Source organism: Cebus imitator, unplaced genomic scaffold, assembly GCF_001604975.1.
Source record: "Cebus imitator isolate Cc_AM_T3 unplaced genomic scaffold, Cebus_imitator-1.0 Scaffold17, whole genome shotgun sequence".
Lineage (NCBI taxonomy): Eukaryota > Metazoa > Chordata > Mammalia > Primates > Cebidae > Cebus > Cebus imitator.
The window spans coordinates 8,310,982-8,321,394 of NW_016107332.1; positions in this window are offsets into that span (position 1 = coordinate 8,310,982).

The following is a 10,413-nucleotide window of genomic DNA, read 5'->3' on the forward strand; positions in this document are numbered from 1 at the left end:
GGGGGTGAGGGTGAGGTAGGAGTATAGGGAGAGGCTGAATACCTGTACTAAGATCCCAATCCAAACATCAATGTTTTCCTTTTCTCAGTTAAGACTTTGTCTGGGGAGAAAGGTTCGATAATTTTATTTTTAATTATTAAAAAGACCCACCATATAAAAGATTACTAAACCCTTGTTTTGTGAACACTTGGAGAGGATTTCAGTAAGCTCCACTATCTATAGTGATTTGAGGGAGGATTAATAATGGGAATTTTTCTTTCTATTTTAAAATTTTTCTTCTCATTTTTTTTCTTCCTCTACCTTTCCCTTCTCCATTCCTAATACCATCATTTGCCTTTTTCTTTCTTCTTTACCTTTCCCCTTCTTTTTCTCTTCCTAGCTTATTAAGATTATGAGGGAATTTTCTAGATATGTAGAAAATTATTTCCTGTAAGACATTGACTGTAACTTTTGATAACATTATAGATGAGACAGAAGAGTAGAAGATGAACGGTATTATAATTAGGTAAAATTGTAAGTGGTTGATTAATTGGATTCAAAGGTTGAAAATTTAATAAGATAACATAGAAAGGTATTTCAAGTAAAGTCTCAGAGCTCTATTCCCTTTAAAATAATATCTAACATATATTTTAAATTAATAACTACTTAGTTAATACAGCATGCTGATCAAATTCATGAAGCTGTGAAATATAACAAATTTATTTTAAATTTATTTCTTTTAAAGTGTCTCAGCAGACTGAAATGGGGCTATACCTGATATATCAGCCCAGCATGCACAAGGACTGTACAAACTGAGGGTGTGGAGTAGGTCATCCATTGGGTATGGAAAGGGAGGCTTCAGCCATTCTTCTGGAGGAGAAACCAAGTCAGTAATCTCTGCAAGAAGGCCCATCCGGACACCTGAAGGCCACTCTCATGGCCGCACAATAAAAGCCAACTTCAGGAGCCATTTATGCCAAGAGAGACTGTACCTGCAGCAGCTGGAGGAGCAGGTGAAAGTGAGGAAGTGCTGCGCTACTACAATTATGCCAATGTGCACCCAACCATGAGCAGTACTTTCTTTCTGTCCTTGAGGCTCCCAGCTTCTGACAAAATGAGCTGGGGAAATTTAAAATTTGGAACAGATGAAGTAAGAGGGAAAGACTTTTGAAAATTGAAATAAGATCTGAAAGGAAGTTGTAAGCATTGATTGAAATATTAATACATTAATTGCATTAGATCATCACCTCAGTGTATGTTTTTATCCATAAATGGCCATGAGTATAAGTGGCAAGATTAAGTAGTCACTGTCAATAGGACTAGAATCCCACAGGGAAATTCAATTTTGCTGAATATAAAATAATCCTCTCTCTTTCTTTGTCTTTAACTTATCTGATTTGATAGTGTTCCATCTCATCCATCCCAATTTAATAACCAAAGCACATTGAACAATACCCGGACCTTTGTTAGTGCTCCATAAATTATAGTTTTTATAAATAGAAGTCTGATTTTATAATGTGGTTCCTAGGTAACACATGGAAAATTATAGTCAATTTAAGATAAAAATTGATAAACTAGGGTATATTCCCCCCAAAAACTGTCCAAGATAATGAGTATAACTTTTGCGCTAAGAATAGAGGCAGTCACACTACCCAAATGGTTCAACTATATAACTACTGTATATAAAGTAAATGTGGGGGAAGGGAGCAATGCTATGGGTGCTGGGAGATAAGGGCAATCCATGGTTTATAGTAAATGAGGAGTGAACAAAGCCAGGCATCTAAGCATCCAACTTTGTTATGGGAAAGCCAGAAGGAGTGAATTTCCCACTGTAGCTTAAGAAAGGTGGTTATTTTAGAATACTACATAAATGTATAAGGGAAAAGAAATGTAGTAAAATCAACTCTCTGCAAAATTAGGGGCTAGTTACGACAATGGGTTTTAGAATGGCATGGTATGCAGTGTGGCACCATTCAGGTCTGGGTTGAAAATTTAATTATCATAATAAGTATCAGGTTGTTAGTTAACTCTGTGTTATTATGTAATGAGCTGGGTTAGAAAATTCAAAGGAACAAAGATAAAATTTGTTCTCAGATAACTTCCAGTTTAGTAAAGACAAAATACAGAAATAAATTATAAAAAAAATGTGCTGTGTATAATATAGTTACAGACGAGAAGGGAGTATCAGAAAAGAGCCTTGAGAAGAGAAGATAATTGAGTTGATGCTAAAAAAATGAGTGTGTTCCCTACAAATTGACTAGGAAAGGTCTTTCAGATAAGAGGCTATCATAATGTTAAGGACAAGAAAGTTAAATTATTATGAAACAGTGTGGAAAATTCAAAATGCCAGGAATTCAATACTATTGGACTATAAGAGTTTACCAGACACATTATCTGACTTCAAATTATACTTCAGAGCATGGTGCTGGCATAAAACAGCAGGGTACTGACATAAAAAAGACACACTGGCTAATGGAACAGATTACAGACCCCCAAAATAAATCCATATATCCACAGTGAGCTCATTTTTGACAAATGTGCCAGGATCATACACTGGAGAAGGAACACTCTTCAATAAATGGTGCTGGGAGAACTACGTTTCCATATGAGGAATAATGAATTTATACCCCTGTCTTTCACTACTTGCAAAAATCAAATAAATATGGATTGAAGACTTAAATCTAAGATCTCAAACTATAAAACTACTAAAAGAAAACATTGGGGAAACTATACAGGACATAGGTCTGAGCAAAAGTTTCTTGAGCAATACTTCAAAAGAACAGGAAACCAAAGTAATAATGGACAAATGGAAACACATCAAGGGTGTGGTGGCTTACGCCTGTAATCCCAGCATTTTAGGAGGCTGAGGCATGAGGATCATGTAAGGCCAGGAGCCTGAGACTAGTCTGGTTAATAGAGCGAGACCCTGTTTCTACAACAACAACCACAAAAAAGCTAATGTGGTTAATGTGGTGCTCCATGCCTGTAGTCCAAGCTTGAGAGGCTGAGGTGGGAAGATCGCTTCAGCCCAAGAGTATTTTAGGCTGCAGTAAGCTATGATTGTACCACTGGACTCCAGCCAGGGTGATGGAGCAAGATGTCCACCTCAAATAAATAAATAAATAAATAAATAGCTTCTGGACAGCAAAGTAAGCAACTAACAAAGTGAAAAGACAATTAACAGAATGTAACAATTAACAGTGTTTGCAAATTATGTATCTGACAAGGATTGATAACTAGAATATATGAGGAGGCCAAAGAACTTGGTAGAAAATAAATCTGGTAATCTGATTCAAAATGAGCAAAAGATGTCAATAGATATTTATAAAAAATGGCCAACAGGTATATGAAAAACGATCCATATCATTAATCATCAGATAATTCGAATCAAAACTACAGTGCGATATGGTCTTACCCAGTTAGAATGGCTTTTATCCAAAAGAAAGACAACAACAAATACTGGTGAGAATGTAGAGAAAGGAGAACCCTCATATACTGTTGGTGGGATTATAAATTCGTATCGCTGCTATGGAGAATGTATGGAAGTTTCTCAAAAAACCTAAGAACAGAACGATTACACGATCCAGCAATCCCACTACTAAGTATATATCCAAAAGAAAGGAAATCAGTATATTGAAGAGATATCTGCGCTCCTATGTTTATTACAGCACTATTGAGATTAGCCAAGTTTTAGAATCAACCTAAGTAGTAATCAACAAGTAAATGAATAAAGAAAATGTGTGTTTTCCCCAAGATATCGGAGTAGAGCTTTTAACATGCCTTGGCCACCTAGAAATAGCAAGATAGTGCATGAAAATCAAATCTATGAGCTTGAATTAAAGAAGGAAAACAAGATCCAGCAGAATCATAAAGGACACCCCAGATACTGGGGAGGAGCCATCTATGACAAATCCAGAGACAATATCAGGCTGAGCAGGCAAAAACTAGAAGCATTTTCCTAGAGAACTGGGGCAAGACAAGAATACCACACACACTGCTCCTATTCAACACAGTACTCCAAGTGTTAGCTACAGTAATCATGCAAGAGAAAGAAATAAAAAGTCTCCAAACAAGGAAAGAAGAAGCCAAACTACCATTGTGGATAATATGATTCTGTACCTAGAAGTCTCTGAAAACTTTGACAAAACACTGCTGGAACTGATAAATGACTTCAGTGAAGTTTTGGGATACAAAGTCAATATTCTAAAATCAGCAGCATTTCTACACAGCAATTCCATTCAAGTTAAGGGCAAAATCAAGAAAGCAGTCTTATGAAAGACACACACACACATACACACACACACACACACACACACACACACACACACATACCCCTAGGAATACGTTTAACCAAGGAGGTGAAATATCTCTACAAAGAGAACTACAAAACACTACTGAAAGAAATCATAGATGACCTAAACAAATAGAAAAACATTCTGTATTAGTCTGTTCTTAGGCTGCAATAAAGACATACACAAGACTGGATAATTTATAAAGGAAAGAGGTTTAATTGACTCACAGTTTCACATGGCTGGGGGGTGGGGCCTCATAATCATGGTGGAAGGCAATGGAGGAGCAAAGTCACATCTTACATAATGGCAGGCAAGAAAGCATGTGCAGGGGAACTCCCCTATAAAACTATCAGATCTTGTGAGACTTATTCACTGTCATGAGAACAGAATGGGAAAGAACTCCCCTCCACCATGGTTCAATTATCTCCCACAGCTCCCTCTGATAACATGTGGGAATTAAAGGAGTTACAATTCTAGATTTGGCTGGGGACACAGCCAAATCATACCACATTCCACACTTACAGATTGGAAGAATCAATGCTGTTAAAATGTCTATACTGTCAAAAGCAATCTACAGATTTAATACTATTTCTATTAAACTGCCAATGTCATTTTTTACAGAACTAGGAAAGACTATTCTAAAATTTATATGAAAACAAAAAAGAGTCAAAAGAGCCAAAGAAATCTTAAGTAAAAAGAACAAACCATAAGCATCACATTACCAACTTCAAACTACAGTGTAAGACTAGAGTAAGAAAATCAGCATGGTACTGGTAGAAAAACAGCCACATAGATCAATGAAACAGAATTGAGAACAAAGAAATAAAGCCATGCACCTATAGCCATTTGATCTTTGACAAAATTGACAAAAGTAATGGAGAAAGGATTCCCTATTTAATAAGTGATATGGGGTACCTGCCTAGCCAAATGAGAAGAATGAAACTGGACCCCTATTTTTAAACATATACAAAAATTAAATCAAGGTGTATTAAAGATTTAAATGTAAGACCTCAACTTTAAGAATCCTAGAAGAAAACCTAGGAAATGTCATTCTAGACATTAGCCTTGGAAAATAATGTTGCTCCTCAGCCTGCAGACGGCCTGTCAGTTTTGGAAATTAGACTGGTTCTCCTTGCTCTTCAATTTGAAGACAGGCAGCCTATTATGAGACTTTGTGATCCTGTGAGTTAATACCTAATAAGCTCATACACACACACATACATATACATATACTTATACACATATATTCCAATAGTTCTGTCCCTCTAGAGAATACTGGCTAATGCAGATTTTGGTACCAAGAGTGGTACCAGAGGAAAGAAAGTTAAGGATGAAATTCTTTCACTGGTTTTGGGTTTTCTGGAGTAGGCAGCTTAATATGATTAGACCCAAAAATGCTAAGGGTTCTACTTCTAATGGTATAGAGAACACTGATAGTCCTTGGAGTGAACTATTTAGGGAATTATGCAAAATAAATGCATTTGAAACTCCTGATTCATCGCTTATGAGAGATAAGGAGCCTAGTGACTCTGTACATAATACCTTTGACTATATGTGGAGAACCAAGGATCATAATGAAGCTGGTTGGTTGTTCCTAAGTTCAGTGGACAAAGTGATGAAAGAAAATTATGAACTCAGGAATTTTATCTCCCGGCTTCAGAAGCAGATACTGAACTTCAAATCTGCTAAGATTGCCCTGAGTGAGAGTCTTATCTCCTGTAGAGAAAGAACTGAAACTGTGGAAAAACAGATAAAAGCTCTTTTCATGCAAGTGGCTGACCTGCAACTAAAGGTGCATGCACAGCCTCACCAGGTGCCTACTGTTAAAGTGAGGGCATTGATTGGAAAAGAACGGGACCCTGCAATTTGGAATGAGGATGTGTGCGAGGGCACTGATGAAGCTGAGAACACTGAGTTTGTAAACTCTGATGAACTTTTTTGCCAGAAAGAACAGCTTCCCCAGCCCCAGTAGTGGCAGCATCTCCTTCCCAATCCATGTTGCCATCAGCCTTTCCTCCTTTGTCTGAGGAGATAAACCCTGCACTGCTTGAAGCAACAATGATGATCTCCCCTGGGGCAGCTGCCAGGCAAGGTAATGTTGATTCTCCTCAGGAGCCACCCACCACACCCCTGTTTGCCTCTAGGCCTATAACTAGACTAAAGTCCCGGTGGTCCCATAGAAATAAGGTTCAGAGTGTGGCCCATGAGGAGGTGCACTACACACGAAAATAACTGCTTGGGTTTTCTAATTTGTGTAAACTGAAATCTGGAGAACAGGCATGAGAATGCAACTCTGAAGCTCAGGGAGTTATAAAAGGTTCTAATAGTTTATTTGCTTGGTTAGCTGAAATATGGATTAAAAGATGGCCCAGTGTGAGCAAAGTGGAAATGCCTGATCTTCCTTAGTTTATTTAATGTAGAGGAAGGGATCCAAAGCTTAGGGAGATTGGCATGGTGGATTAATCACCTTAGACCTATTCATCACAACTAGGAGGGAACAGAAGATATATCCTTGACCAGTGCCTTGTGAAATAGATTTGTGAGGGCAACACCTGCATCTCTGAAGAGCCCTATAATTGCTCTCTTCTGTATGTCAGATCTAACAGTGGGAACCGCAGTCACTCCACTACAAAATTTAAATACAATGAGAATAATTGGATCCCGAGGTGGCAGGAGTCAAGTGGTGGCACTCAACCATCAAAGGCAAGGTGGGCATAGTTCTCATAATAGACAGCAGAGGCAGAGGCAAAGCAGCAATCAGAATGGTCTGACTAGTGTAGAGCTCTGGCATTGGCTAATTAATCACGGTGTTCCTAAAAGTGAAATTGATAGTAAGCCTACTGTATTCCTACTTAATTTATACAAGCAGAAAACTTCTAGGTTGAATGGACAAAAGACTAATTTGAATTATAAAAACAGAGAATCATGGCCCCTCAATCAATTTCAAGATTTGAGCCAGTTTACAGACCCAACCCCTTGAATGAAAGGGAGGCCGTGACCCCTTGAGGAAGGACCCCCACTACATTACCATCAATTTATGCAGTGAATCTTTCTCCCATTCTTCCCCAAGGAGACCTCTGGCCTTTTACCAGGGTAACTGTGCACTGGGAAAAGGGGAATGATGGGACATTTTGGGGACTACTGGACACTGACTCTGAACTGATGATTCCAGGGGACCTAAAACGTCATTGTGGTCTGCCAGTTAAAGTAGGGGCTTATGGAGGTCAGGTAATTAATGGAGTTTTAGCTCAGGTCTAACATACAGTGGGTCCAGTGGGTCCCCAGACTCATCCTGTGGTCATTTCCATAGTTCCAGAATGTGTAATTCGTATAGACATAGTTAGCAGCTGGCAGAACCCCTACATTGGCTGCCTGACTGGTAGGATGAGGGCTATTATGGTGAGAAAGGCCAAATGGAAGCAGTTAGATCTGCCTCTACCTTCCAGGGATGTAATATTGTTTTTGATTTACTATTTTTCTAGGTAGATATTAATTGCAGAGATTAGCACCACCATCAGGGAGTTTAAAGATGCAGGGGTGATGATTCCTACCTGTTCAACTCTCCCATTTGGTCTGTGCAGAAGACAGATGGATCTTGGAGAATGACAGTGGATTATCATAAGCTTAATCAAGTGGTGACTCCATTTGCATCTGCTGTACCAGATGTGGTTTCATTGCTTGAGCAAATTAACGCATCTCCTGGTACCTGGTGTGCAGACATTGACTTGGCAAATGCCTCTTTCTTTTTTCCATTTCTGTCCATAAGATCCACCAGAAGCAACTTGCCTTCAGCTGGCAAGGCCAGCAATGTATTTTCACTGTCCTACCTCAGGACAATGTTTGTGTTATAATCTTATTCTGAGAGACCTTGATCACTTTTCACTTCTGTAAGATGCCACACTGTTCCATTACATTGATGATATTATGGTGATTGGATTCAGTGAGCAAGAAGTAACAAACACACTGGACTTATTGGTGAGACATTTGTGTGCCACAGGATGGGAAATAAATTCAGGAACCTTCTATCTCAGTAAAATTTCTAAGGATACAGTATTTTGAGGCCTGTTGAGGTATTCCTTCTAAGGCAGAGGATAAGTTGCTGCACTTGGCCCCGTCTACAACCAAGAAAGAGGCACAATGCCTAGTGGGCCTATTTAGATTTTGGAGATGAATACATTCCTCACTTGAGTATGTTACTACAACCCATTTATTGAGTGACCTGAAGGCTGCCAGTTTTGAATGGGGTCCAGAACAGGGTAAGGCTCTGCAGCAGGTCCAGGCTGCTGTGAAAGCTGCCCTGCCACTTGGGCCCTATGACCCAGCAGATCCAATGGTGCTTGAGGTATCAGTGACAGACAGGGATTTCATCTGGAGCCTTTGGCAGGCTTCCATAGGTGAACCAGAGTGGAGGCCTCTAGGATTTTGGAGCAAGTCCCTGACATATTCTGCAGAGAGCTGCTCTCCTTTTGAGACAGTCTTAGGCTGTTACTGGGCTTTGGTGGAAACTGAATGTTTGATTATGGATCATCAAGTTACCATGCCACCTGAACTGCCTATCATGACTGGTCACTTTCTGACCCATCTAGCCATAAAGTGGGTTATGCACAGCAGCAATCCATCATCAAATGGAAGTGATATATATGTAATCAGGCTTGAGCAGGTCCTGAAGGCACAAGTAAGTTACATGAGGAAGTGGCTCAAATGCCATGGTCTCTACTTTTTCCAACCTGCCTTCTCTCATCCAGCCTGCACCGATAGCCTCATGGGGGAGTTCCCTATTATCAGTTGACAGAGAAAGAGAAGACTAGGGCCTGCTTCACAGATGGTTCTGTATGATATGAAGACACCACCCAAAAGTGGACAGCTGCAGCACTACAGCCCCTTTCTAGGACATCCCTGAAGGATAGCGGTGAAGAGGAACCTTCCCAGTGGGTAGAACTTTGAGCAGGGCACCTATTTGTGGACTTTGCATGGAAGGAGGAGTGACCAGATGTGGAATTAAATGCTGATTCATGGCCTGTAGCCAATGATTTGGTGAATGGTCTGGGACTTGGAAGAAGCATGATTGGAAAATTGGTGACAAAGAAATTTGGGGAAGAGGTATGCAGATGGACCTCCCTAAGTGGTCAAAAACTGTGAAGATAATTGTATTTCATGTGAGTGCTCACCAACGGATGACCTCAGCAGAGGAGGATTTTAATGTCTCTTTTCTTGGCCACCCCTTCGCCCAATGGGCACAAGAATGAAATGACAATGGTGGCAAGGACAGAGGTTACACATGGGCTCAGCAACATGGACTTCCACTCACCAAGGCTGGCCTGGCTATAGCCACTGCTGATTGCCCAGTTTACCAGTAGTAGAGGCCAATACTAAGCCCTCGATATGGCACCATTCCTCAGGGTGATCAGCCAGCTACCAGGTGGCAGGTTGGTTATGCTGGACCTCTTCCATCATGGAAAGGGTAGAGGTTTGTCCTCACTGGAATAGACATTTACTCTGGATATGCGTTTACCTATTCTGCATGCAACGCTTCTGCCAAGACTACCATCTGTGGACTCACAGAATGCCTTATCCGCCATCATGGTATTCCACACAGCATTGCCTCTAACCAAAGCACTCACTTTATGCTAAAGAAGAGCAGCAGTGGGCTCGCTTATGAAATTCATTTGTCTTACCATGTTCCTCATTATTCTGAAGGAGGTGGATTGATAGGACAGTGGAATGGCCTTTTGAAGTCACAGTTACAATGCCAACAAGGTGACAAAATTTCACAGGGCTAGGACAAGTTCTCCAGAAGGCCATATATGCTGTGAATCAGTATCCAACATATGGTACTGTTTCTCCTGTAGCCAGGATTCACAGTTCCAGGAATCAAGGAGTGGAAGTGGAATAGGTACCACTCACCATCACCCCTAGTGATCAACTAGCAAAATTTTTGCTTCCTGTTTGTGTGACATCACCTTCTGCTGGCCTAGAGGTCTTAGTTCCAGAGGGAGGAATGCTGCCACCAGGACACAGAAAACAATTCCATTAAACTGGAAGTTAAGATTGCCACCTGGACACATTGGGCTCCTCCTACCTTTAAGTCAACAGGCTGAGAAGGCAGTTACAGTGTTGGTTGCAGTGTTTGACCTGGACTATC